The sequence below is a fragment of the Manis javanica genome, chromosome 13 (assembly GCF_040802235.1).
Source record: "Manis javanica isolate MJ-LG chromosome 13, MJ_LKY, whole genome shotgun sequence".
Taxonomy (NCBI): Eukaryota; Metazoa; Chordata; class Mammalia; order Pholidota; family Manidae; genus Manis; species Manis javanica.
Genome location: NC_133168.1, coordinates 7650674 through 7677890, shown reverse-complemented (window position 1 = coordinate 7677890; position 27217 = coordinate 7650674). Strand labels below are relative to the sequence as shown.

Sequence of the window (27217 nt, the reverse complement as noted above, 5' to 3'; positions counted from 1 at the left end):
TTCCACAAAGGCAAATGTTCTCAATTAATTGCACATTATGTGGAAGGGTAACTTTTGATCAGAAATCTAAAGCCTTAGAAATATGCATCCATAGGCAGATACATAGATGGGGACCCACAATTCGTAGGTGCCAGGAGACAGGAGTTAGGAGGGCTTTTGTTAAATAAACAATAGGTTAATTTTAAATCTGTTTATTTGGAAACAATCTATAAATTCCAGTACGGGTTTCCTTTCCTTTAAAAGAAATGACAGTGACATTCTTTGTGACAGTGTACAATGGGGAAAACACTAGGCTAGAAGTCAGAGACCTGTGAGCTAGACCAAGCGCCACTGCCAGCAAGCTGTGTGATCTTGGGCAAATCATCGAACCTCTCTGGCCTGCCTAGCCTCATCTGGACTATGTGAGAGATGAGTTGTAACACCCACAGAGTTCATTTTCTATGCACCTCCTCCTTATTGCATTAGTATTACTTCTTTCACTCTGTACTCCAAGAAAGCCACTTATCCTATTATTAAAAGCAGAAGAAAAGAAGAATACAAATGGGGTGGTCAAACCAACTGGCCAAGTCCCCTCACCTTATTCTCAAAGAAATACCTTTCGCAGATATTCTTGCTGCAAAGTCCTGTGTTAATTGCTATGCAAGAGAGGGCAGGACCGGCTCCACCTGCTTGCCAGGAACAGTCTACCAGAGGAAAACAGACCCACATAAACAACTCCCTAGTCCCTGTGTAAGGCTGCTGTCCAGGCTGGTAAGAGATTCAACTGCATTTTATCCAGGGCCAGTGCATATGCCCACCCTATCTGTGCACAGCACAACTGCAGGGGGCCCCATTCACATCACCACCAGTCAAACGGATACCCTCGGTAGTTGTGCAACATGACAGCTCTGATCCTATTAGATCAAATCAACTCGCATCACATTCTCCCAAGTTCTGAGCAAAATAGTGCTAGTTCCCTGATCTCTGGTTGTTATACTTTAGGAATAAGCTCATGGAAAGTATGTGAAAAAAATGCAAAACTGATTATGTAAAGAAGATAGAAATTCTAAAAGGAATAACTGAAGACAGCAATGAAGAAAGTCAAAAGCAGTAGGTGACTATTATTAAGATTAAGCCATGGTCTGAAATGAAATGAACTCATATATGCAAAGTGCCTAAATTATGCCTGGTATGTATGCAGCTTTTAAAATGTTAGTTTTTCTCCCATCACTTGTGCAGTTTTTGCTGCAGTGATAATACTTGCTGAAAGGGAGAGATTGTTTTAGTTCGGGATACTCAAGGATTTCTAGAGAAAGCTGGGTTTGAATTGAATCTTACAGGGTAGGGGAGATTCAAATAAGCAATATACTAAATGATGGTTTGAATTCAGAGTCCCACAAAGTCTGCCTGAAACAGTGGGACATCCAGTTGAAACACCTTGAAATGTTGAGAAATGTTGGCCATTTCACACGGTGAGATTCTAAAGGGTTTAAAGCGCCACATGCATCACCGTTTACCCAGTTGCCAATAGCCTCTATTGCAACAGCTTGTCGCAAGTGTCCATGTCACCCTCATCTGCCCCATTTTATCTTCAGCCAATTCCAGTCCTTCAGACCAGAAGGCCCCACCAAGCTGATTCTAAATCTTCAAAATCACCGACAAGTTTCCTTTAAGCTGACTTGACTGCTAGCCCATGTTCTCAAAAGTAGATGGAAGAATTTTGAGTCGAAGACTAGAATATTATGCTTTCCGCTGGAACCTCTGTTCCCGTGGCTGACCACTGCTTAGCAGATCTGTCAGGTCCAACTAGAACAAAATAAAACCACCACACTGCAACCAATAGACCATGGAGATCCCAGCGTAGCGCACTGGGGAGGAACAATAAAGATGTCATTGTGGCCTATATAGCAGTTTTGGTGACTTGCCCATCAGCATTTCAGTCCAGCCCCGTGATGAACCTGACCACTGCATCTAATTGCCTACTGGAACCCTGACCTTTCTTGCTCCTGCCAATGTCAGCACATTCAAATAGAGCTCACTGTCTCCCTACTCTTCCCATCACCACCCTTCTAACCTGCTCCCCTCCAGAACCTCCAAGCTCAGGGAACGGAACCAGAATCAACCAAAGCCAGAACTCAAGAGTTATTCAAAATGTTTCCTTCCCACATTCTCCAACCAGGTGCCAGAATGAAACATTCATAGCTGAGCATGTTACTCCCCTCCTCGAAATGCAAAACATGCTCTTACTTCCGGGATGTAATCTAATCGCCTTGCAAAGCATACAAGATTTTGCATGATTTGATCCCAGTCTCCCTGCATATCCAACTCTGTGCTCCAGACCACGATGGCCCCCTGTGTATAATCCCTAGCATGCCATCTTTGCTCATAGCCCTCTTCTCTGGCTTCCCTGTCTAGCCAGTTACCCCCTCACCTGCCTGCTGACCAATGCTTCCTCATCCTTCCAGTCTCCGTGCAGTGTCCTCCTTGACACTCCCCTGCACGCACCAACTCTTACAGGCAGATTAGTTGTCTTGCTGCCTTTTGTATGTGATCCCTGTGCAGAGCCGTGAGAGTATACTACAGTTCCTCTCTCTCCACTAGCACAATGTGTTTTAATTCCCAGCATCTAACCCCTCTAACTCTTTCATGTGCTCTTGGTTTTCATACTCAAAAAGCATTTGCTACATGAATGAACTGGGATTTCTAGAACTTTAAATTGTGATAAATACCTTTGTCCTCAATTTATCTTAGAATATAAATAATATAGGTAATAGTACTCCGTCAATGGGGAAAGCATGATAATGAAGTAAAATATTATTACTGCATCCCCTGATGAATATATTATAGCTTTTTCACAAGTACTTGAAGAAGAGACTTGTGGTTCTATTCTTAAAATTGGGCTAAGAAATTGGAATCCAAGAGAAAACCAACCATCTGGGATTTTATTCTATTCAAATGAATTTTTTCTATGAAGTGTATATTTAACATTATATTAGTTTCTAAAAATAGGCCATGTAAATGAGGATGTTTTTCTTTCAAATAATTTTCATTTTAACAGAAGACTTCAACTCTCTAATTCCTTAGAAGTCCCCAAAATTAATATTGAACTTTTTTTTGTTCATCTTGCATCATCATTTGTGCTAAAACATGTGGTTCTGCCAAGGAGTGAAGGTAACTAGGCTTCTTTGGAAATAAATTCTTTTAGCCTGTGATCACCAAAATGAGCAAATTTGTTTTGTAAGACACATGGAACAATTTCTAAATGTTACATTCTGATTTTATTCAACAGCTGCATCCTCTGTAATTTTGCACAAGCAGAAGAAATCTGTGATTGGACATATAGCTGTCATTTTTCTAGAACTCTCTAGAACTTTCTCCTCTCCAAGGACACACCTTAGCTGATTACATAGCTGTTTTTCAATCTCTTATATCTATCACCTAAAATAGTTGAATGATTGCTGTTCCCAAATTATGTCACAGTAACAAGAGAATTAGCACTGATACTTGACACTGTTCATGCTAATATTCTACGCTCTGGATTTTTCCACAGTATGAAACCAAACTGCGCATCCTGAGAGAAATGCACACATGCCATATTGTCATGCACAGCAGATCAAACTAATGTAGTAAAAACCCTAAATGGAAACCTTCTAAGGAATTTTAAATACACAAGCTACATCTGCAAGATATTTAACTATTGTGCTTTCACTAAAAATTAGTGAGATTTAAATTCGGCTTGAACAATAGAACAACCAGAGTTTAAACTGCATGCTCAATTTGCATGTGGGTTGGTCCCTCAGGACTCGACACAGGCTGCTTTGGACAGAATATTGCAAGTTTGGAATAATGGTGGGTGGGGGTAGAGACCCAAACTTCACTCTTTTATTTGCTTATGACCTCAACACAATTCTATATGCCTTTCGAGCAATGTATTAAATATCTTGGCTTATTTGTAAGGCATACATGAAAGGGGAGATTAGCACAGCTACAGGGTACTGGTCTAGTCTCACACGCGTGATGCACACTTGGAATTTGTCAGCTACGAGAGAATACGGGCAAGACCGGTAAGACTAGCAAACCCGGGGCTGCTCCACTTTAACTCATGCGCACTTAGGTCATGAAACTCTGTCACAGGGGTTTTATCCCATATGGCTACCAAAATCACTTCAATATCTACCTCCAGAACCTTAGACATTAAAGGAACAACTTCTAAGTATGCATACTAAATTATATTTATATCTGTGTTTAGAAGTGAGAGCCGAATAAGTGTATTTATCCCCCTTGCTCCATAGCATCTTTTCTGTTCTTGGAGGAAGCAACTGAAACTACAGTCATCCCTTTTGGAGAATTCCTGTAATTGCAACTAAACACTAAAGAATACACAGGCTCGCCAAGAAATCCACCAAAATATTCAGCTGCGCTCTTATTTCTTTGGCAGCTGGTGTTTAATAATTTAATTCAATTCCAGTAGCTCAGTTCCTGGCAACACCTTTTTTTGAACAGCAAACTGTGTGACTGTGACATGGAAGTTGTAATGGAGTATGCGTTTGCATGCTGAGGTATCATTTTCTTAAAACGGCATTTTCACTAGGGGCGTACAAGACAAAGCAGTGTCTTCAGATCTGATACTGAACAGTCATCAGCCATCAACTCATTACAATGCTATTTTTCTATCGAGGCAAATTATGACTTGCAAAAAATACAGAAAACGGGTTTACATCCAAGACTGTTAAACAGGGGCACTAGAATTTAAAAGCTACTAAAATACCAAATAAATACAATTTTCGGGCTGAGCATCCTTAGACATATCCACAGGTGTGAGCGTTTTCAGTTACTGACATTTTTAAGATAAGACAAAGCCACAGGGAATGAAAATGAAATATATTCTTAAAAATGACGCTTTGGCCTATTTCTGTTCAATGTAAAAAGGCCTATGCATAAAGTCAAAAAGACCATGTTTCATTGACTTATTAGTGTCATAAGTCTGCATCCTATTTATCATAATAAATGGAGGGTAAAACATATAATAATCACTTACAGAAAAATCTTTTCACGTTCTCTTTTCATGTGCCCTAGGCAGAACAGCGCATTGAATCAGTGTTCTTTTTAAACCATTTGTAATGCCCAGCACCTGAATGAAACATCTATGTGATGTTGACTGCAGCGATCCCGACCAGCCTTTATCACCGGCTATTTCCAAAGCCTTCACTCACTGTGTTCCCCTTTGTCAATATCGCCTGGCAGTGGCCAATATCTGGTCTCCTTCTGACCTCGAGAGGCCCCTGCGAGAGGGTGGGGGCAGGGGGGTAGGAATAAAAATGGCTGTTCGCCCAGATGACTGGAATGGAAGCCAAGACATTAGCTGCTCAGAGGAAGTATCTTTTAAAGCAACTCATGGCCTCTCGTTTTTCTTTTGTTTTGTTGGTTTTAATGATTCACATGTGCGAAAATGCTGGCACTGATTTACCAGTGCGATATAAGGAATGCCCTTTTTTTTTTTAAGCGCTAAGCTTGTATCTGGGGAAGCTACCCATTTGTTGCGATGGTAATTGTTTTGACTTTGATGTCCCTTCCTTTGCACATCTGTTTCTGCTCTTCCACCAGCCGCACACACGGATGTTTCATCTCTGCGTATGCTGCTGGGTGAGGACTGCCTTAGTGACAAGGGTACGTCAGGAAGTCCCACTGCTGTGTTAAGTTTGTTCCTGGGTTTGTCATTAAGAAGAGTGGTTATTACCTGACCAGCTCACACTTACAGAATGACGAGATCCTAACATAGCAGCGTTTGGCACTGATCTTCCAGCCCACGCCAGCCCGGGTGTTCCCTCCTCAGTTCCGTACTTTACTGTGTTATCAAGCACATTGTTTATTACTTTTTGTCTGGAAGCCTCAGCCCTTTGATTATATAGGATATGGCTAGAAGCATGTCAGAATACGGCTCATTGTTGCATGAATTCATCTCTACTGTGGATTAAGTATTACTTTTCAGATCTCACTATGTACAGTAAAGGCCTGATGAGCTCTGAGTCATTCCTCTTAACATGGGCATGTTTTATAAAGGACACTACATTGATCCCAATAAATACTAGGTTCAAACCTTGATTCTATTAATTACTGCTCGTATAGGTAGCATACAATTGTCTTTTGTAAAATGGGCAAAAATCATACCAACCCTTCAAAATTCTGCTGAGCAACTCCCACAGAGTAGTATTTGGTGTCCTTGAGCAAATTATGTCCATATTGAGTTCTTAAATTTTTGAGGCTTTTAATTAAAGAAAAACTGTGTGTCTATGACATGAAGGTCATAATGGAGTAGAAATTTACATGCTAGGAGTCAGTGTCATAAAACAGCACTTTCAATAGGACCAGACAATGCAAAAGCAGTCTTTGTTGTCAAAAAGAATAAACATTATAGAAGAGTATAAGACAAAAATTCCTCCTCCCCAGTCTCCTTTTCCAGAGTTCCCTAGTATAAGAATGTTTATCTTTCTGGATCTTTCCTATACCATTAAAGTTATTTTAGACATATATGTATATGATTATTTTATAATTTTGCAAATATCGAACACTTTTGTTCTGTACCTTGCATGTCTTCATTCACTATATTGTAGACATCTCTCTGTGTTGGTACATGTAGATGGGGCTACATTATTTGTATAATAACAGAATCATAGTGTACTTAGTCTGTTCCTGACAGACATGCAGGTTGTTTTAATGTTTTGCTGTCACAGGGAATGCTGCATCTGTGTATGGCCATCTCCGAACACTTACAGGCATCCTTCTATATGACATATGATTGCAGATCAAATAGTATGTGCATTTTTGTATTTACATGTACTGTTAAACTACCATGAAAAAAGTTTGTACCAATTTATATTCCTCGAAACAATGTAGGACCACCTGTTTGTCCAAATATTAGCCAATACTCAATATCATCAAACTTTTAAACTTTTAATTTGATCAATAAAGCAATAATTGCATTGTCATTTTAATTTGCATGATCACTATTGAGATTAAACATTTTTCCCATTGTTTGAGTTTATTCTTATTCAGGGAATTGCCAATTCATCTCCTTTCCTATTATCTGAGTGGCTTGATTCTTTCTTATTGACTATTTAGCATCTCATAGTTTATTATTTCTGTTAGCACTTTGAGATATAGATCTGTTAATACTTTGAGATGAAGGAGATCATAGATTAGATAAATAGATGACAGATATATGAATATATGGATTATATAAAGATGGGAAGATAGGTAATATTTTCTCAAAGTTGCTTTTGTAACATGTATTTATTACTGTCTTTTCCATACACTTTTTAATTTTTAAGTAATTAAAGCTGCCAATCTTTTCTTTCATAATTTCTGGTTGAGAAAAATTTTCCCTACTCTACGATTATTAAAACATTCTACTCTGCTTTTTCTAATAATATGGAGGGTATTTATTAAACTTTCAATCTTTGATTTGCTAAGAATTTTACCAAGGGCCTCAATACATAATTTCATCAACTAGGCATAATATGGAACTGACTTCTGTAAATAGAAATTATTTTTTGCAAGTGATCTCACTAGCTCCTGATAACATGACAGCTGTGTCAAATGAGGTAATGCAGGTGAGAATTAGTAAATGGCAAGGCACAGAGAGGTTTTTTATTAATAATACTAGTAAAAAGTGCTAAATGCACAACGTGACATTTAGAGATCCTGCTATAAAGGGAGATTTCAAGAGTAATTTGAGATATCTTTATAATGTGGAACACTGCTACTAAAGAGAGCCACTTTTGTACATAAATAATGTTTAATCCTACTGTATGTAAATATGACTTTAATCTTCTATTCCTGTAATTATGCCTTGATGCATATCATGCTGAACTCTACTCTTTAGCTTGTATATTGCCAAAGTAATAATATTTATACTTTTGGTAACAGCACTGGAAAACCAATTCTGATGTACAAATTGAAATCAGGTAAGTGTGTTTTATTAAGAAGTCCTTTGGCACCAATTTAATGAAGTACCTCTCCCCCGAGGACTGATTGTTTCACTATTTTACTTTGTTTTTGCCATAATATTGTTACCTGAAATGCTTACAACAGGACTAGTGGGTGCCAGTCTTGTGGTATTCATTGTGTTTTTTTATGGAATAAATATGTCTATGTGCCTCCCATATGTAAAGCTCTAGGATGGGTTCCTGAGGAATGTAGAGATGAAGACAATCCAGCTCTGCTCTTCAAAGGCACTTGGGGGTCTGTAGTGGGCAAACATACATGCACAAACTCCTCAAGGAAGAGGTGATAGTTTATGTGCAGAGCTGTATGAAAAGTAGCCAGCTCAGGTTCCAAATTATAATTGTATGAAGCTATGACCTTTAAACCTCCTATCAATGTCAGAAGCCTAAATGGGAAGATTATAGCTGACTATGAACTACAGATGTGATTTGTTTCTCATCACTGTGTTTTTTTTAAAATTTGATTAGTTACCAACATTCTAAATGTCAAGTATTTTACATTAAAATATATTAAAATTTCAGGCTTATCAAGTTAAAAATGAGAAGATCTGGCAACATTTGGCTCCCATTAAAACTTGGTAATAAATCAGATGGTGTTGAGTATTGGCATTCTCTTTTAGACAAAGTATATACCCTCCAGTTTACCACAGTCCGCACCACTCCCTGTTGTCTTACCTGCTCCTCATGTTTCCGTTACTTACCAGCTCCCTATAGTCATTTAGGTGTGTAACCTTTGAAATACAGGGTCAGGGTTTATACTGGAGGGACCTGGAGACTGAGAAAGAAATAATCTATGGAGTGGTATGGATCAAAATGTACAAATCAAATGAATTTTGAACAGAACACTGATTAAAATGACCTTGACCAGTGGGTTTTTGATCGTGACTGCTTAGCAAAACTTAAAATGTCATTTTGTAGGGAAAAAATACACAAATGAAACAACATATCCTGAGTGTTGCACCTTTCCATCAAATATACATCTTTGCCAATTAGAACACTTTAGGACAGTAAGCCAAAAGGAAGGATTTTGCCTGAAATTCTTATCATCTTAATATAAGCTGTGATCACCGCTCCCGTGCAGGGGACAGAGTTGACTTACCAAAGACCTCAATCTATTCCAGGGGGCTCTGGTGCTAGGATGGCCTTTCAGGGCTTCACTGTCTTAAGACAAAGGAGTTTGCTCTTTATAACCACTTGTTCACCAGTCACTGGACGTGGGCTGCACTCAGCTATGACCTTGGTCACGGGATTAGCTTTCTGAAGGCAATTCCATGAGAGTTTCTCGGTGAGAGTTGTCAGCCAGCAGCTCACCCCAAGCTGCAGGAACACGCACCTTGGACTTGAGTGGGGACAGGGGGACATCCACAGTAATTGCTATAGTCTTTTGAGGAAGGCCTTCCTTAGCCACTTTAACCAAATTTTAGTAATTTCACCTTGCAATATTTTGTATTTTTTGTTACTCTCTCATTTTTTCTCTTTAGCTCTTATTGCTAACATGTTATGTACTTTCTTGTTTATCTTATTTATGGGGTCTCCTCCACCAGGACATCAGCTCCTTGTGCCTGTTTTACTCTCTGATACATGCCCACTGATTGGAAGATGGCCTGCCTTGCACAGAGGAGAGCAAATGAAGGGTCCCCCTACCCTGGCAGGGGAGCGTGCAGAGCTCCGGTCTGGAGTGTTTCTGTGTTCTGAGAGCTCTTCTAGAACTGAGAGTGATGCCCTCTTGAGGAGGATCTAACGGTGGGTCATGTCGGGCACTTCCAACAGCTGAGACCCTGTCCCCCGCGGCAAGTCAGGAACTGCAGAGAGAACTCACTTGCTCTGAAGGAAAGCCACATTATGACATATCCTTCAGAGGTCATCTCAGTTTAAAGGCAGATTGTATCACCTAATAACCCAGAGATGAGAGACACATGAGGAGGGATTGTTAAGTGGCTTTGTTTCCAAATATCTTAACGAGTCCTTAGTAATTTAGTCCTCTCACAAAAGAAGCTGCATTAAAATGAAGGCATGTGAGACCCAAATAACACACTTGCAGTCACCATATCCTAAATCTACAGGGAGAGAAACTTCCATGGAGATCAGATCAGGTCTTTCAGTCATGCTGAGGCAAGAAATCTGAGGAGGTGGAGGGCACTGGCAGGTGTCTTCACAGCTGTACAGCTAAAACCTGCAAGTTACATGTTGTCTGCAAGTGTTAGATAACATTACATGTTGGGCCTAATTCTTAATGGGGCCCCAACCTTCCTTCCCAGATTTGTGACAGCCTGGGTGGAAGCAAACATATTCTCATGGTTTTATCCTTCCTGTACCACCCAAATTTTTAAATTCTTCTTTTCTTCGCCTTGTCTTCTCCTTTCCCCTTCCCTCCCAAGGTCCTTGCTGTTCCAATGTGAATACCCTGATTGGCATAAAAGAATGGAAACTACTTAAGGAATTTTTTCTCCCATCTTAGATAAATAAATGACTTGTCTCAGTTGTTACACATCATAATTTTTTTAATTGTCCAAAGGACTTGGGATTCACATCTGCCTCCAAAGTGGACAGCTACCAGCATGCAGAATAAAGCCACCCCTTTGCATATTTTTTTCATTGAACAAAATTGATTTATCTTGGCAATTTCAATGCAGGGCTTCATATTATCTTTTGTAATCTGCTTAGTCGTTCCTAATATTTCTTGACATTTCACATTTAAATAGGAATTTGAGAATACAATGAATGTTAAACATGTTCAAGCCCTCTTACCCACTCCATAAATAAAAGAAAACATTTGGAGTTTTTATCATATTCTAATACTATTGTTGTTATATTTCGAAGTTATAACCAAACACACACACACACACACACACACACACACACACACATCAGATGTGACTACTCCATCCAGGCTCTACGACAATCTGCTATTATATTAATTTTAATTCGTTGTTCTCTTGAACTAACTCTTGAAACCTCAAATCATATCCTCCTTGAGTAACTTCTCATCTCTGCAGAGCCACTATTTCCTCAGAACTCCATAACCGGCAAAACAACCCAGAATATGTTTTTTCCTGGTGAAATCATTAGTGCTCCATTTGCAAACTAGAAGGCTCAGCTCCCTGTAGGTGATGAGCTATGGACACTGTAGTGTGGTAAAACCAAAGAACCTTCATTGTTGGCAAGGGTGTTTGGCATTTCACTGAGAGGGGGCACAGAGCATGGTTTGAGTCTGTGGCGTCACAGCCCCCTTCCACGGAGGTGCCTCCTAAATGTTTTAGCCTTCTCACCCTTGTGTTTCAGGTAGTCAGCCCCAGGGAAAGGACCCCAGGTGCCCTTTTTCTTGATTTCTAGATTACGCTCAGTGCACATCAATTTCCTCTCCCTCTCTGGGAATGACTCTGCCATGTAAGCTCCAGATTTATAAATATTCAAAAGTCTTTGAACCATTAAACCAGGAGCAGGAGCTGGGACCACTTTCCCCACATCTCCAGGGTCATTGGCATAGAGAAATAATTAAGAATTGATCTATATATCTTTTTCTTAGAAAGATATAAAACATTCAGCTCATCTGCTTTCTAAATAAAGGCTAACAAAACAAAAATTTATTCAAGGAGGATATTCAAGTAAAAGCAATATTTTTAGAAGTCCTCTCAGGCCCATTTTATGTCCAGTTTGGGGCAAAGAGAATGGCGGGAAGTGATAGTGAAGAAAAAGGTGGTGGGGCAGCAGGGAGGGGAGAGGCTACATGAAGAGTGAAATTGGGATGGAGTAAGAAGGACAAAGGGAAACGATAGAAAAAGAAGGACAAAGGGGAAAACATAGAAAAAGCAAAGCAGTCGCTAGGGGACAGAGAAAATAGAAGGCTTAGTGGGTCGTGAAGTAGAAATTACAAGCTGCCTCTCACTTAGACCCTAGATTCCAGAATACCATCATCGTGTACTTAATAACTCACTCACTGGGCACCTGCTGCACAGCAGGCCTTCTTCTAGGCACAGGGTGTACGGTACTGAACAAAATAAAACAAGCATCTCTCTTCTGAAACATACACATGATAAACAGGAAAATACCTGTTAAACATATTCTATTAAGATAAAAAACAAACCGATGTTTAGGACTGAACCAGCTATTTTAGACTGTGTGGTCAGGAAAGTCTCTGAGGAGGTGGAATTTAAGCTGAGATCTAAGTGGCGAGAAGGAGCCAATTGCACGATGATAGGACGATCATTCCAGGCCAAGGAGATGGTGATACAAAGTCCTTATGACAGTTAGGAGCTTATCAAATTCCAGGAACAGACCAAAGGTGAGTGGGGCAGCAGGGAGAGGCTGGGGCATAAGGAACAAGGGTGGGTCATACGGGGTAAAGCAGAGGGATAGACAGAGCCTAGATCATGAACTAGTGCAGAAAAGAGTCAATTAACTGGCTGCCGGATTGTATATGGATGAGGAGACAAAAAGAGGAATCAGAGATGTTTACTGGGATTTGGGGTTGAGGATTAGGTGGCTGAAGATGCCATTTACTGAGCTGAGGAAGCATAGGGAGGGTGGAGGTTTTCAGTTTTTGACAAATGTCAAAATGTTGCATGTGCTATTGGGGTGGGTGGAAATCAGGAGGTCTTTTTTGGATATCATAAGTCTACAGTGCCTAGTAGGCACCCAAGTGGTGATTTTTAGCAGATAGTTGGATATAACACTCTAGAGTTCTTATTCAAATTCCTTAGTACTGAAATTGCCTTCTCTATAGATTTTTACAACTCAGATACCTTAACAGGAAGAAAAGGAACAGGAAAACTGGTGGAAGAGGCTCTGGGCACTATCATGTCAGCAACCAAAACAATGACCAGCCACAGCATCCAGAAGAAACCAAATTTAGGGTCAAACCAACCACTGATTCCAGTGGTCCCTTGTCGCAGCAGAAAGGAAATGCATTCCATCTGGAAAGCTGAGACACTGGGACACTGCTAATGCCCAAGATCCTGTCAGTATAAATCCACCCAAGTGAAGGAAAATAGAAAAGGAGGTACCTTAATTTGAATTAATTAACTTTGGAAATACTCTTCTCAAGGATAAATATTTTCTGTATTGCCTCAGAATTTAGAGCACTAATTATTAGTTACAAAATGTAGAGATGTCAAGCATATTTATCATTTTGGTCACATTGATACACAAAGCTGATGTATATTTCTGGTGAATTATTTTATTAATATACAATATTGAAACTATGGGAGGAAACTCAAAGTCACAAAATTTTATTGTGAAAAAGTTACCTATATCTGATTCATAGAACATTTCACATCAATAGCATCTGATCTCTACAAGGTCAATTACACATGTGATTGACAGATACAGCTTGTGCCCAATGTACAATGTCCAGCTTAAGACAGAATATTCTTTTCCTAGTCATATTGTCTTAGCAGTCAAAATAAAATATTAACATACTAATAGCAGCTAAAACAGGTCTATTTTATTTCTTTGGTAGAAATGCTACTCCACGTTATTGGATTTAAGATGACTTTTGTAAGCTTTAAAATAAATTTTCAAAATTTTCCCCCAACACTCCACTTCATTGAGAAACTTTGCAGTTATGAGAAATGCAACGCCTAGTAACCTTAATACCTTGTTTAATGTCTATATTAAAACAACCCAAAACAAAAAAACAGGCAATTTTTGGCAGTCAACATGCATATAGTCAAAAATAATTTCCTTAAATGCAGGGAGAAAGTGTTTCAAGGTATTTGAAATGAGATTAGTTTGTTTGAGTTGAAAATAGTTAACTTAAAAAATTTATTTCATTGCATTCAAATCTCTTCCATTCAATTGTTCCTAAGTTGTATCCATTTTAGCAAATCAGTAAATGTAAGCAAAGTATTATTCTGGGTCTTATGAGTTGTTAGAGGGAATTATCTAAGGAGCGGGTTGTGGGAACCTTCTCAGATTTGTAGGAGGCTAGGCAGTTGTACGGGAAACTTGGGCATCCCATTTGCAGCTGGTGTCTGAAGTGGGACAGTCATATGTGACTGAGACCTTAACCTGTGGAGTGTGTTAACTCCAACTAATTGGTGGCAGAATTGAATTGAATTATTGGATACTCAGTTGGTGCCAAAGAATAGAACAGCCTTTTATATTTACTATCATTTGTATGGATTTGATGTAGGAAAGGGAGATTATAGCATTTGTCCTCAATATGCCTTAAATCCACAATTAATTTTTCCTGTATATAGTTTACTATAATTTGATTTATTTTTAATGGAAAGATTTTTGCAAATTACTTGTATAAATGAATGATTGAACAAATCGCTGTGTGGTCAAGACTTTTTAATGTAGTATTAGTTTGCCGAAGCCAAAATTAAAAATCAACCCAATACGTAATACACACATGCATATATACATATATACATACCTAAGTCAATGCCATCCCTATCTAAAATATGCATTTGAAAACTAAAGAAAAAAGCAAAAATCTGCCTTTGCCTTCAGCCAGTCCCCATTCTCCTCTCCTCAGATAACTACTATTATTGATATGGTATCTATCATTTCAGACTTTTTCCCTGTATGTTTATATGCTTTTGATTGATTGTTGAGGATAGAGATAGGGAATAGATAGAATCTAGAACCACAGAGCATTGTTTTGTGACAAGGAATAGATGTGACTGAGTTCATAACTATATAAATTATTCCACAATTTTATTTAACAATATATTTTGAAGCTCTTTCCATGCCAGGATACCATGATCTTATTCTTTTTAGCTGATAAGTAGTATTTCATAACATGGTTATGCCATATTTTTTCAGCCATTTCCCCATTGACAGAAATGTAGGTTGTGACTATATGGTTCAGTGTTATAAACAAACCTTTCAGTCTCTTTCAAAGATACTTAAAATGCCTCTTTACATACATATCTAAGTAATTTTATAATCTAAAGATCTAGATATAAACTAAAATTGCTAGGTTGAAATACATATTCATCTTTAATTCACATAGATGGGATTATGAAAATGCTTTCCAAAAATGACTGTTCCAGTTTATATACCCAATAAAGTTACGGAAGTACTGTAACAAATTTTGCCAAATTGATGAAGATAAAATATATTTTTATTTTAACTTGCAATTCCTTAATTACCCATGACTGAGTGTATTTCATTTGTTCACTAGTCATTTTCATTCTTTTATCTATGAAGTGTCTTCTCCTAACTTTTGCTCATTTTACTGCTTGGTTATTTATCTTTTTTACTGATTCACAGGAGGACTTCACATATTCTGAATATTAAATCTTTGTATTATACATTATTATATATTCTTTTGATCTTGTCTTGCTTTTTAACTCTGGTAACCTTCCTTATACCAAAGTGTTTTTTAATTTTGATATTAAAATTTCTTTAATTTAAAAAGATTTTGCAAGGCCTTTAATAATATTCCAAGACATGCTTTCAGCACGCTACTCATCAGTAAAACGCCAAAATTAATTTGCTCATGTTTTAGGAAGACTAAATTACATATTTTCTAAAAGTTATGAAGGCATTCAAATTGTTTCAGTTTCAATAATAACAATAGCTAAATTTGTATATGTTGTGTTTAGAGGTAAAGAGGCACCAGGAATTAGTTTGAAAGTCAGGAACAGTTACATGCCAATGAGAGAAAATTCTATTTAGATCTTTGCCTCACACCATATCCAGACATACATTCAGAAAAATTAACAAATTAAAAGTGTAAAAAGTATCAAACCATAAAAACATTATAAAACAGATTAGTATTTATCCAATCTTGGAATAGGGTAGGATTTTCTAGGATTAAAAGCTATGGGACAAATTACCAAAAAAGAAAAAAAAATTAAGACTAATAAATTTGACTTATAAATGACTCTTAAAATATTAAAGTAAACTAAAAATTTTAGTAACTATAATAGATGAAAGAGTAACATTGGCTTATAAAAACCCATGTAAACTGATAAAAAGATAAAACAACACCCAAGGGATAACTGGGCAAGAACTTATACATATATATAATTCACACAGGAGAAAGCACAAATAATGAGAGATTTCTACTTAAAGTAACCAAAGATGTTAAATTAAAACAGCACTATCCCAATTTTTGCTGGACGTAGTTTAAAAATGAACCAGTCCTGGTTGGAATGAGAATTGTAGTTGAGATAAGTCAGAAAAGCAAACTCCTTCACAATTAATATAAATGAAACAACCTTTCCCAGGAGCCAAATTGCTTGTGTCCAGAATCTTAAAAAGTAAAAGCCCTCTGGCCTGAGAGTTTTGGCCTAGGAGTTTTCTTTCTGATAACCAATTTCAAGGAGATAATCTAAAATGCAGATAAAAATGCAAGCACAAAAATTTTTTCATAAGATTATTAACAGAAATAATAAAGAAGGCAAAAGAAACAACCTAAAGGTTTGATGATATTATTAATTCATTTGATAAATATTTATTGACCACCTACAATGTCCCAGACCTATTAAAGGAACTGGAGAGTTAGTGTGAAACCAGACAGACAAGGAGCTCTTGTTCCAGCAGGACCTGGGCAAAAAGTGAATGAATGACTCCACCAGTCATTGCCCCCAAAAACCTACCTAGGGCCTGACTCTGCAGATCTGTGGGAAGAGATCTGTGGGCATAGGAGATGGACATGCAAAGGTCCTGCATCCCAGGACGGAACTTGATTTTCGAGTATTTGCACAAAAAGAAAAAGAAAGAAAGGGAGGGATAGAGAAAAGAGAGAGAGAGAGGGAGGGAGAAATGAAAGAAAGGATGGAGGGAAAAAGGGAGGAAGACAGAAAAGAAAAAACAAAAGCCTATGTGCCTGAGTAGAGTAGCAGGACAGTGACCTAAGAGTACACAGCTGCCGTGAAACACTGTTTAGCACCAGAAAGAATGTATGATTGCTAAGCGTGTTTAGTAATATGAGATATGCTTATGATATAAAGTTAGGCCAAAGAGAAGGCACAAAATTGTATGTATATATTATATTGCACAACTGTGGAAGAAAGTGCATAGAAGACCCACTGGAAAGAAAACCAGTGTTAAGAATAATGGCTTCTAAGAGATGATGGTAGGATTTTTTTCCTCTTTTTTGGATTGTATTTTATTCTCTTCAAATTCAGCGTAAGGAGAACACTTTCATTTAATAAGCCAGGAATGCTTAAAACTGGAGAATAAAGAAAATATACCCAGTGAGTATTTCATTCCACTCACCAAGAATCAGCTTAAAGCTACTTCTCAGCATTCCTTCATGTAGACTACAGAGATTTTCATTACCTTGTGTTAGTAGAACACCATTTCACTACTTCTAACTGCATGGCTTTTTTATCTTGCTGCCTTATTGATATATTTTACTAAAGTCAGATTTACAGAGGTTTTGAAACAAGATATTTAGCAGATTTCCCACCACTATGTCCCATCTCACTCCCATCTATCCTGCTCCCACCCCACTAAATTTAATATGCTGAAATATGAGGGAATTTGGGTGCCAGCTTTGCTCAGATGATGGAAGATCTTGACAGCAGCTCCATCCCCTTGTAAAAACTCTCAGTCAACGTGAAACCTGCTTAGCATAATAAGCACCACAGCAGGAACTATTTTTGCAGGTGAGCGGTCCTGTGGGCAGCCCACCCATAAATTAAGAGGACCGGCTAAAACAAGAAAAGTGGCTTCAACAAGATGGGGATATGGAGTCTGGCCTCGAACCCCCCACCAACCGCAGGTCACGGGACCTGTTGAGACTGACAATTCATTTTAATTTATTAGTGAGAGCATTTTTCCTTAAACCAGCAGGAGCATTTGAACCTGACAAGTTACTTTTAAAAACTCAGTAGAAACTAAGAAGGATTTCGGAGGATATGAAATGTATAGAGGACCAGGAAGGGGGGAAAAGTTTATGGCCTGTCAACCAGACTGATTTTCTCAGGAGCAAAAGAACTTTCACAATGTTATTAGTGGAGGTGATAACAGTGAAATTGTAAGGCAGCAGGAGCCCTCCTTTTACAGTTGATATTCAGAGTTTCTAGCGTTAGTTACAAAACATTCAGCAAAGATTAATAGCTTTTATCATTCTTAATGTGAGTGGGTCCGAATCCTATTTTCAAATCCCAATTTGAACCCACTCCACTATAATCTGATTTTAATCTGGTGACTATTCAACAGATCTTCAAAGAGCATTCTTAGAAAGGTATCCCTTGTAATTCTGATATCTGGATGGCATTCTGCACAGGAAGAAAAAGGATTCTATGGTCAAATGAAATTGGGGAGCTGCTGAGTACTATACCTCCGTCCCTGTCCTTCCCCCCAATTCTCAATGCACATTAGCATATTAAAGGCTTTCGGGAACCCAGAAGTAAAGGAAACTGCTTAACTTTGTTTAAACCGCGACTAACTCTCTGGAATGTGTTTGTACAAGCTATCTTTTAACATGAATGCCCCAGAGACATTTGAAATAAACTTTCTTAGAACAACTCTGCCTGCTTATCAGAATTACAGTGAAGGAATAAAAACGTTTCTAAGGCATGCATGGCCCAAATACCAGGTGGCTGAGAAGACAACGGAGGGTATGTGTACTATTCTTCCGTGGTATTTGTGTTCCTCCCAGGGACACCAACGTTTGTTGGTTCTAAACGTGACTGGGGCCGCGAGGTAAGATGCAGGAGGGCTGAAGGCTCTTCTCTGCCTCTCCTTCCCGTCCATAGGAGGCCACATGAAGTAGAAGGGCACTCCGACCTAGTGCAGCGGGCTCCGTGATGCTCGACATGAGCTTCCTTGCCAGGGTGCCCCTCATAGCTGATCAGTGAGACCAACAACCCATCCATTATTTTATTTCAGAATTCTAGAGTTCCTACGATATGCAAAGTCCAATGAGAACCTGCTAAATTTTGGACATTTTAGTTCCTCTGGCTGATTTTAACCTGACTTGACCCACATGACCTTTGAACTTTTACCAGGATTAATAATGGTTCTTGGTTCTTTCTGAATTAAAATGGAAATACAGTTGTGGTGACACAGAGCAGAGGCAGAAATGTGATCCAAGGACGAGAATCATTCATAATGTGAGAATAGTCAGCTTGTGAGTCAATGAGATGTGATTTCCTAGTTCCGCTTTCAAAGGACATTGATGAAATCTTTTTAATATGAGGCTATAGTACACTGCCTACAAGAAAACGGACTGGAGGGGAAACACATGAAAGCATTTAAATATACTATAATTATTCCAATTAGTAGAATGATTGTTAGTGTTCTAGAGTTTGCTCAACACTAGAGCCAGTTTGTTTTCCTTGTTGTCCTTTCTAGGTTTAATACATCACCACGATTCCTAAAGTATTTCCCTCCTTAAGGCCCTGAATAGCCTCAAGGGCTTCCTCACTTGTGGGTCTGCTGAGCTGTGGCCATAGATTAGGGGAAAGTAACATCTAGAACTTGTTCTAAAATGTAATATACTTTCCCTGATGACAAAGAAGGAAGAAAACCTCAATTCTGGATCAGCAAAGCGTTTGACAAAGCCTCAGGCAAGGAGAGAGACAGAATGGGGCCCAAAGACGGCTGACTGATGGCTTGATTTTATACATAGCAGGAGGCACATGCTCATCTTTCTCCTGAGAGAGAAAAAGGGAAAAGAAGAGGTGACAACATAGACTGCTGTGAGCCTGACTTCAAACCCTGCCTCAGCCTCTCACTGGCCGCGTGGTCACTACTTACTCTAAGATTCAGTTAGTGAGGGCACTTATGGGAACTAGCTAGTAAGATTACTGCTAATGGATGCGGCCATTCACGTAAGCAAAGAATGGAGACTGGCAGGTGGTTGGTCTTCAATTAATATTCTTTACCATTAAGAGAACCCAGTCCTTTTTCACATGTTCTGTGGAAGGGGGTGTAGGTTCTGCTCGGTACCTCTAAAGGCAAAACTTGGACTAGTAAATCGGGTTACAAAGAGGCAGAGGACATTCAAAAGAAGAAAGAAATCCATCAAGTTTGAAAGTAAATTTGTGAATGAAGAGTAGAATGTGTCTTTTCTGTTTCCAACTCCAGTTGGTGTCGTCTGCCTCTGGAACGTGGTGTCTGCCAAGCAGCGTGACAGAGATATCCCAGCGGAAGATGGCACTTGCATAAATGGATGTAAAGGAAATTTCTCCATTTGTTAGTGCATTGGCTCTGCGTTCTACTCTAAGGTTTTATGAGCAATCAACATCTCTGCATTCTAAAATCACTTCTGAAATCAGTACCTCCAGATTCCTCAGAGGGGACGAAAGCACAAAAATGTTATTAGCAGACAGGTTTGATGTGATTCACTAACAAGTGCAACAAACACACCCACAGCCAGACTCAAATGACTTAGAAATGTCTTGCTCTCTCCCCTATGAGCCCCGCTGTAAGCATCCAGCCCGGCTTTGCTTGGTCCTTCCCGCCTGGGGTTCCCACATCCACGAAACTTCCAGCTCGTGGTCTCAGACCCAGATCACTAGAGCCACTGCGCACCTTTGCAACACAAGTTGTAACAAGATCTTTCAGGAGTTCAAGCTCTTACTGTTGCTAAAATACTGAGCATTCTGCAGAGACATGGCTCTAAAAGACTATCCTATGTCTTTCCCTGGTATCCACATTTCTATCCATTTTTGGGGATTCAGAGGTAGAGGCAGAATGACTAAGACTGATGTGAAAAGGAAAAACAAAGTTCGGGAGAGGATGAATAATTGGTCCACTAAACACAATATTTGAGGTCAGGTTTGGAACCTGAGGCTTCAGAATCCTTCTGCGGTCAGAGACGTCCTCTCAAAGCCCCAGGCTGCCTCGGCTCTCTCATCAGCCTCACTGTGGGGACACCTACCACCCATGGTCTAAGTTTCAAGAAGCACCAGCCTTCACCAAAAGACTCTAATGGATAAAACTGTCTCCAGGCAGCTGTAAGCAGCTGCCCGCTCGACATAAAATAAGACATGTGGCAGCTGGGAAGACTGAATAGTCAAAATAATGCATTTGACTTTCATTGCAAGAGGTACCTCTCCATCAAGAGGGATTATGTAATAGGGGCCCCTATCATGCTCAGAGCCAAGGCAAAGCCTAATATGGAAGTCCTGTTGGTCTGCAAGCTATTGCATAGGTTTCCCAGGTTCTTCTCAGAACACCCAGGGTGTCATATAAATGAGATTCTACAGTAATCTGTATTGACTGCCCTTGAAATCCTGGCTTGAAGTGTTACACACATTCTGGCAAAGGATGCAAAGGGAAGCAGGTGTGTTCTCAGTTCAAAAGCAGGCCAGTGGCCTGGATGGCTATTACTCAGGATTAAGCGTAGCCGCATTACCTCTTTGTATTCGGACACACTTAAATATTTACTATACTGTCCTGATGCAAGCAGACTATATTGCTATCTCCAGCCCACATTTCTAAATGCCCAAGAAAATAACCAAGACACTCTCTCAAATGGCTTTAATGCCCAGTTTAGCATAAGACCACTTCTGGAAAGCAAATCATTAATTCCATGTGAGATTGTCCTAGATCTGCATAGGGCCAAGTTTCCAATGCAATGCAATTTTATCACTTAATCTTACACAGATATGAAATGGGAGACCAACACTTATACATGGCTCAGATAATTTCATTTCAGTTTAATCCAAGTGATATTAGTATTGGTCAATATGATTTGGATATTCTTTTATTCCCTAAGGAAATGTCAGGGGCAAAATATCAGGTAACTAATGGCTCCTTACAGGAAAATTATATTGAGAAAAAAAATTAATGCTATTTTCCACTAAGACCAGACATCCCTAAAACATTGCCCTATTAGGGCAAAAGCAAGGAGAATCTCTTAACAACAAGGCATTTCAGAGAGAAGAAATACATAAAATTCCAGATAATTTTTATAAACACATTTCATCGTTATGTAAAGAGAGATTTTTTAATATATAAAATGATACCTTTAGAAATCAGATTTTCTAAAATATTCAAAGTCACAATAGCCTAAAAGTAAAATCTTTTAAACAGGTGGAACAGAAGCTGCTGCTTACCAGCAACACCGGTGGCTTTTATTGACGTCTAGCATCTCCAAGTGACACCTCTCACGGTGTCGCTACCAGCCAGTCCCACTATACCGCATCATCACAAAGCATTTCTCTCCAGCTAAGAGAAGAAGATGAGTTTAGTTACCTAGGGTCTGGAAGTATAATTAAGAAGGTAGTTTGAAATACAAAGTTAGCATGCAACTCTTAAAACACTTGAAGTAGTCAACTTGAGCTTTTCAAAAAGTCACACAGTTGCATTTTGGGACTGAGCTTAGAAATCTCTTCCAGCCTGAAAATTTGGTAGTTCTGATTTGTACAAGGTCATCTTTGGGCAGATCTGTTGTACCCTAACAACTATGATGCCAGTTGGGAGCTAGAGGGTGCCTGCTTCATAAGCATAAAAATATAGTTGATGCAGGTAAATGTATAAAACTTATTCTTTTAAGATCATTAGGAGTTAAATGTGGAAAGCAAAATTTTCCAACTTTTGGAAGAAAGAAAAGGAGGGTACATTTATGATCTGGAAAAGAAAGGATTTCTGAATGCTCACAGTCTGCAGACCATAAAGGAAAAAAATTGATGATTTCAGCCAAGTAAAATAACTTCTTTTCATCAGAAGACACCACAAGGAGATAAAAACAAATAACAAACTGGGGAAAGGTTTTGCAACACATATAACCAAGCAGAGAGAAAGCTGCATCCCAAAAATATTTTTTAAAAATCAAAAACTCACACAAATCAGTAAGAAATAAATAACCCAATAGAAAATGAACACAAGTCACGAACAGGCATTTCCAAGGGGAGAAAATCTGAAAATTAGAAAATGACTAATCGATATATAACATATACTAAAATATATGTAATGAAATATATTACAACTTCACTAGAATTAAAGTCACATTAAGATACCATTTAACACTCACAAGTTTGGCAAAAATTTTAAAAGGGTGAATATATGTGGAGCAAGCAGGGTGAGAATTCACTTCAGTGAGAGAGAAACTGGTGCAGTCACTTTGGGGAACTACTTAGCCTTACTGCAAAAAGCTGAATTTTAAATAACTGCCCGGAGTCACACAGTCAGAATTCACCCTAAGTGGTGTGATGTAGTGCTTGGGCCGGTCTTTTGTTTTTCTCTTGATTGAGAAGATATTTAACATGTGTTTTAGTTTATTAACCACAAGAGCATCTGCTTACATTTGCAGCTTATCAGCACACGTTTGTGATGCCAAATAGTCAGCAGAGGGCTTGCAGCCTTTTTAAATAAAGTTTATTTCATTTATTCCACAGTTCCTCCAGGGCCTCCTGCCTACAGGTGGGAGCTCCCCTTTGTGCCAACCTTTGGGGAACTGACACCGAAGAATGTCATTGTTTCCCTACTCTCCCTAAAGGGGAGGGAAAGAAAAAGAGTGAGAGATCGTTCATCCACTCACTAGGAGCTAATGTACCTGATAAATTAATAGTCTACATGCCATGAAGTCAAATGAGAGTGGATGTCAGAAGAAATATTTCAGTAAACACTCCCAAGAACATGAAACTTTCTTTCCCATGTTCCCTCCCTGGTCGATCTTATAAATACCCACCTGATTTTTTCCATGTTGTATGAAACTTTCAAAAATATACACCTTCATTTCAGCTGCAAAATTTCTCTTCCTCCGACAACCACACTTACTTAGTATTCATTTCTCTTCCTATGTTACATGTTAAGCATGTAAGTGGTGATATTTAAAAACAATTTAAAGTTTTTGCACTAAAGCTTTCAGCAGAAAGTTAGATGGGTAACGACATAAATGCATAATACAAAGTGTGGCAAGTTCCATAAAAGAAGCCACAGACACAGTAACAAAGCCACACCTCCAGGGAGGTCGGATCCACCCCGTGATGCAGTCTCTGAGGACGAGCCCTATAATCTGAAATCTAAACGGTGAGGAGACGTCACCTGGTTCAGGGGCGTTCAGAAAACCTGCAGCTCGGCTTGGTTTCCTGATGGCTCTTAAATAAACGTATCGGGACATCGCTCAGGGCTTGCTGTGGACGTCTCATCTGATGCTTTCCTCTGTAAGGTAGCATCAGGAATGGAGGGCTAACTTTCTGTCCTTTAATTGTGATAAAATTTAATATTTTCATAACAAAAAATAGGGACCCATTATTTCATTAAGCAAATTAACACCCCCCGACTTTCCCTCAGACACCCTCCTCTTCCCAGCTCCTCAGAATTCCCCCTCACTCCCCACAGGCGCCAAGCCCTGTGGATCTCTTTTCCTAGATCTCTCACATCCACCCTCTCCGTCATTCCTGCCATTAAGTCCACTCTCTCCCCGAAGGCCGTGGCTTGTCTCCTAACTGGTCCCTTAACCCCCATCTCTTCCATTGTGCAGGAATCATTTAGGTTTCTGCGTCCATCTTCTGCAGTCACATCTCTTATCCTACCATTCCGCTGATGGCATTTGTGAAAATTAATTAGAGGAAGCCTCGCTGACATGGTGTCGGGAGGCCTGCATCACTCATAACCCTTAGATCCCTTGCAAGAGACGGATGCCACACTGTTTTAGCTCCTGTACCACCCAGCAGGAAGAAGGCTTTGCCCCTCTGCTTCCCCACTACACCCCAGCCAGTGGGAGACCGCCTTAACTCAGCCAATGAGAAGCCAGGATCTGTGGGACTCCCAGTTTGCTCCACTGGAATTTTTGCTTGAAACAATCCTTCCAACTCTGCATTTTCCTCTATAAACGCACATTCCCCCCTCCATTCTCTGGACAGGCTCATGGTTCTGCTTGTAACTTGCACGTCCCAGATTTCAATTTTCTGCTACTCCCAAATAAACCTGTGTTTGCTGGTGAGATAACTGTTTTCTATTTTTTTTTTTTTTTTTTTTTTTTTTTTTTTTTTTTTTTTTTTTTTGAGAGGGCATCTCTCATATTTATTGATCAAATGGTTGTTAACAACAATAAAATTCAGTATAGGGGGGTCAATGCTCAATGTACAATCATTAATCCATCTCAAGCCTAATTCTCGTCAGTCTCCAATCTTCTGAAGCATAACGAACAAGTTCTTACATGGTGAACGAATTCTTACAGAGTGAATAAATTCTTACATGGTGAACAGTACAAGGGCAGTCATCACAGAAACTTTCGGTTTTGATCATGCAATATGACCTATAAACCATCAGGTCAAATATGAATATTCATTTGATTTTTGTACTTGATTTATATGTTGATCCCACATTTCTCCTATTATTATTATTATTTTTATTTTTAATAAAATGCTGAAGTGGTAGGTAGATGCAAGATAAAGGTAGAAAACATAGTTTAGTGCTGTAAGAAGGCAAATGTAGATGATCAGATGATCAGGTGTGTGCCTATGGACTAAGTATTAATCCAGGCTAGACAAGGGCAGCAAAACATCCACGGATGCAGAAGATTTCTCTCAAAGCAGGGGGGGTGAGGTTCTGAGCCTCACCTCTGTTGATCCCCAAATTCTCACCTGATGGCCCCCCTGCGACTGTGCCTGTCTTAGGTTGTTCCTCCCTTGAGGAATCTTACCCGTCTCTGGCTAACCAGTCATCTTCCGGGGCCATACAGGGAAATGTAAAGTTGGTAAGTGAGAGAGAAGCCATATTGTTTGCAAAGGTTAGCTTTTTACTTCTTTGCAGATTTATGCCCTGTGGCTTCTATGCCCAGCACTTGTCTCGAGGTATCTTTACCACCTGGAGGAATTATGATACTCGGTAAATTCGATATGAGGCACGAATTCTATTTAAAGTTTGTAATTAGGAAGGAAGAAGAAAAGCTATAGATGTAGCATATGAAGGAAACTTGGGAGGATTGATTATTTCTTTGACATATCTTCTTGTATAGTACCTTAAGTATGTATAGGTTTTAAACTACTAACTAATTTGCACACACATATTGACATAATAGGAATACAGTGACATAAACAAAGCAAATCTATAATTACCAACCATCTCCAGTGAAGCCAAGAAAACCATTTAGGCACCCTAGGCATTTGTGAAAATTTATCTATGATATGATGGATATTTTCCAACTGTACTTGAACCATCAGACAAATTAAAGCAGCCCATTTCTGGGATCTGTTCACATCCCATATGTTCTTTTAACCATAGATAGTCTATAGTCATGAGATTTTGGGGTGCTACAACTTGCACCCCTCCCAACTCCTGGTTGAGTTCCAACAGTACAGATCCAGTCAAATTCGTTGTCTCACTGTATGCACATGCCAGCCTAGACATCTCCCTCCTCCTTCTCATGGCAAGTCCAGGAGATGGTGGGCTGGATGCAGCCACAACCGCAGCATCGTCCGGATCCCTGTGGAGGCTTTTTGATGATCATCCCCCGGCACGAGTCCTCCAGAGAGTGCTGATGCCGGAAGCTCCTCCTCATATCGTATCTTAGTTCATTTTCTGGGTATCCAAGCTAGGCCTTGATCTTCTGCGTAGAAACAAACAGACCCTTTGCCCACACTTTGACATGCCCTCTATACCACTGTGCAGAACTCATTGGAGGTCAGCACACAGTAACTGCTTTTTTTTTTTCTTTTAATTAAGAGAAAGGAATATTATCAGAAAAGAGTACCTCCATAGCTGATCATCTGACACCCTTTAAGTGATCAACATTAAGGATATTTAAAGCATGCGTTGATCTTTGATTTACCAATAGTTTTATCCTGTTAAGGAGTAATCCCCCTTTTTTTTCTTTCTTTCTTTTTTTTTTTTTTTTAAATATTTAATCTACACTTACCTGAAGAATACTATGTTTACTATGCTCTCCCCTATATCAGGTCCCCCCTAACAACCACATTACGGTTACTGTCCATCAGCTTAGCAAAATGTTGTAGAGTCACTACTTGTCCTCTTTGTGTTGTGCAGCCCACCCTCCCCTTTCTCCCTCCCCCCCATGCATGCTAATCTTAATACCCCCCTTCTTCTTCCCCCCCCTTATCCCTCCCTGCCCACCCATCCTCCCCAGTTCCTTTCCCTTTGGTACCTGTTAGTCCATTTTTGGGTTCTGTAATTCTGCTGCTGTTTTGTTCCTTCAGTTTTTCCTTTGTTCCTATACTCCTCAGATGAGTGAAATCATTTGGTATTTCTCTTTCTCCGCTTGGCTTATTTCACTGAGCATAATACTCTCCAGCTCCATCCATGTTGCTGCAAATGGTTGGATTTTTCCACTTCTTATGGCTGAGTAGTATTCCATTGTGTATATGTACCACATCTTCTTTATCCATTCATCTACAGATGGACATTTAGGTTGC

General features: G+C 39.2%; 1 long non-coding RNA gene across 5 annotated transcripts in view; it reads right to left on the bottom strand.

The window, feature by feature from the left end:
• LOC140845755 (uncharacterized) overlaps positions 1-27217 on the bottom strand; it is a 134577-nt gene that overhangs the window by 48785 nt on the left and 58575 nt on the right. For 2 of the 5 annotated variants that reach the window (XR_012124627.1, XR_012124631.1), the window contains exons 3-4: positions 21956-22067; positions 8684-8757 (exon numbers count right to left, since the gene is read on the bottom strand). The exons of 1 other annotated variant lie outside the window; for it this stretch is intronic. This is a non-coding gene — a long non-coding RNA (uncharacterized lncRNA). The remainder of the gene's footprint in view (positions 1-8683; positions 8758-21955; positions 22068-27217) is intronic. 2 more of the 5 variants (XR_012124626.1, XR_012124630.1) reach the window with 1 other exon arrangement.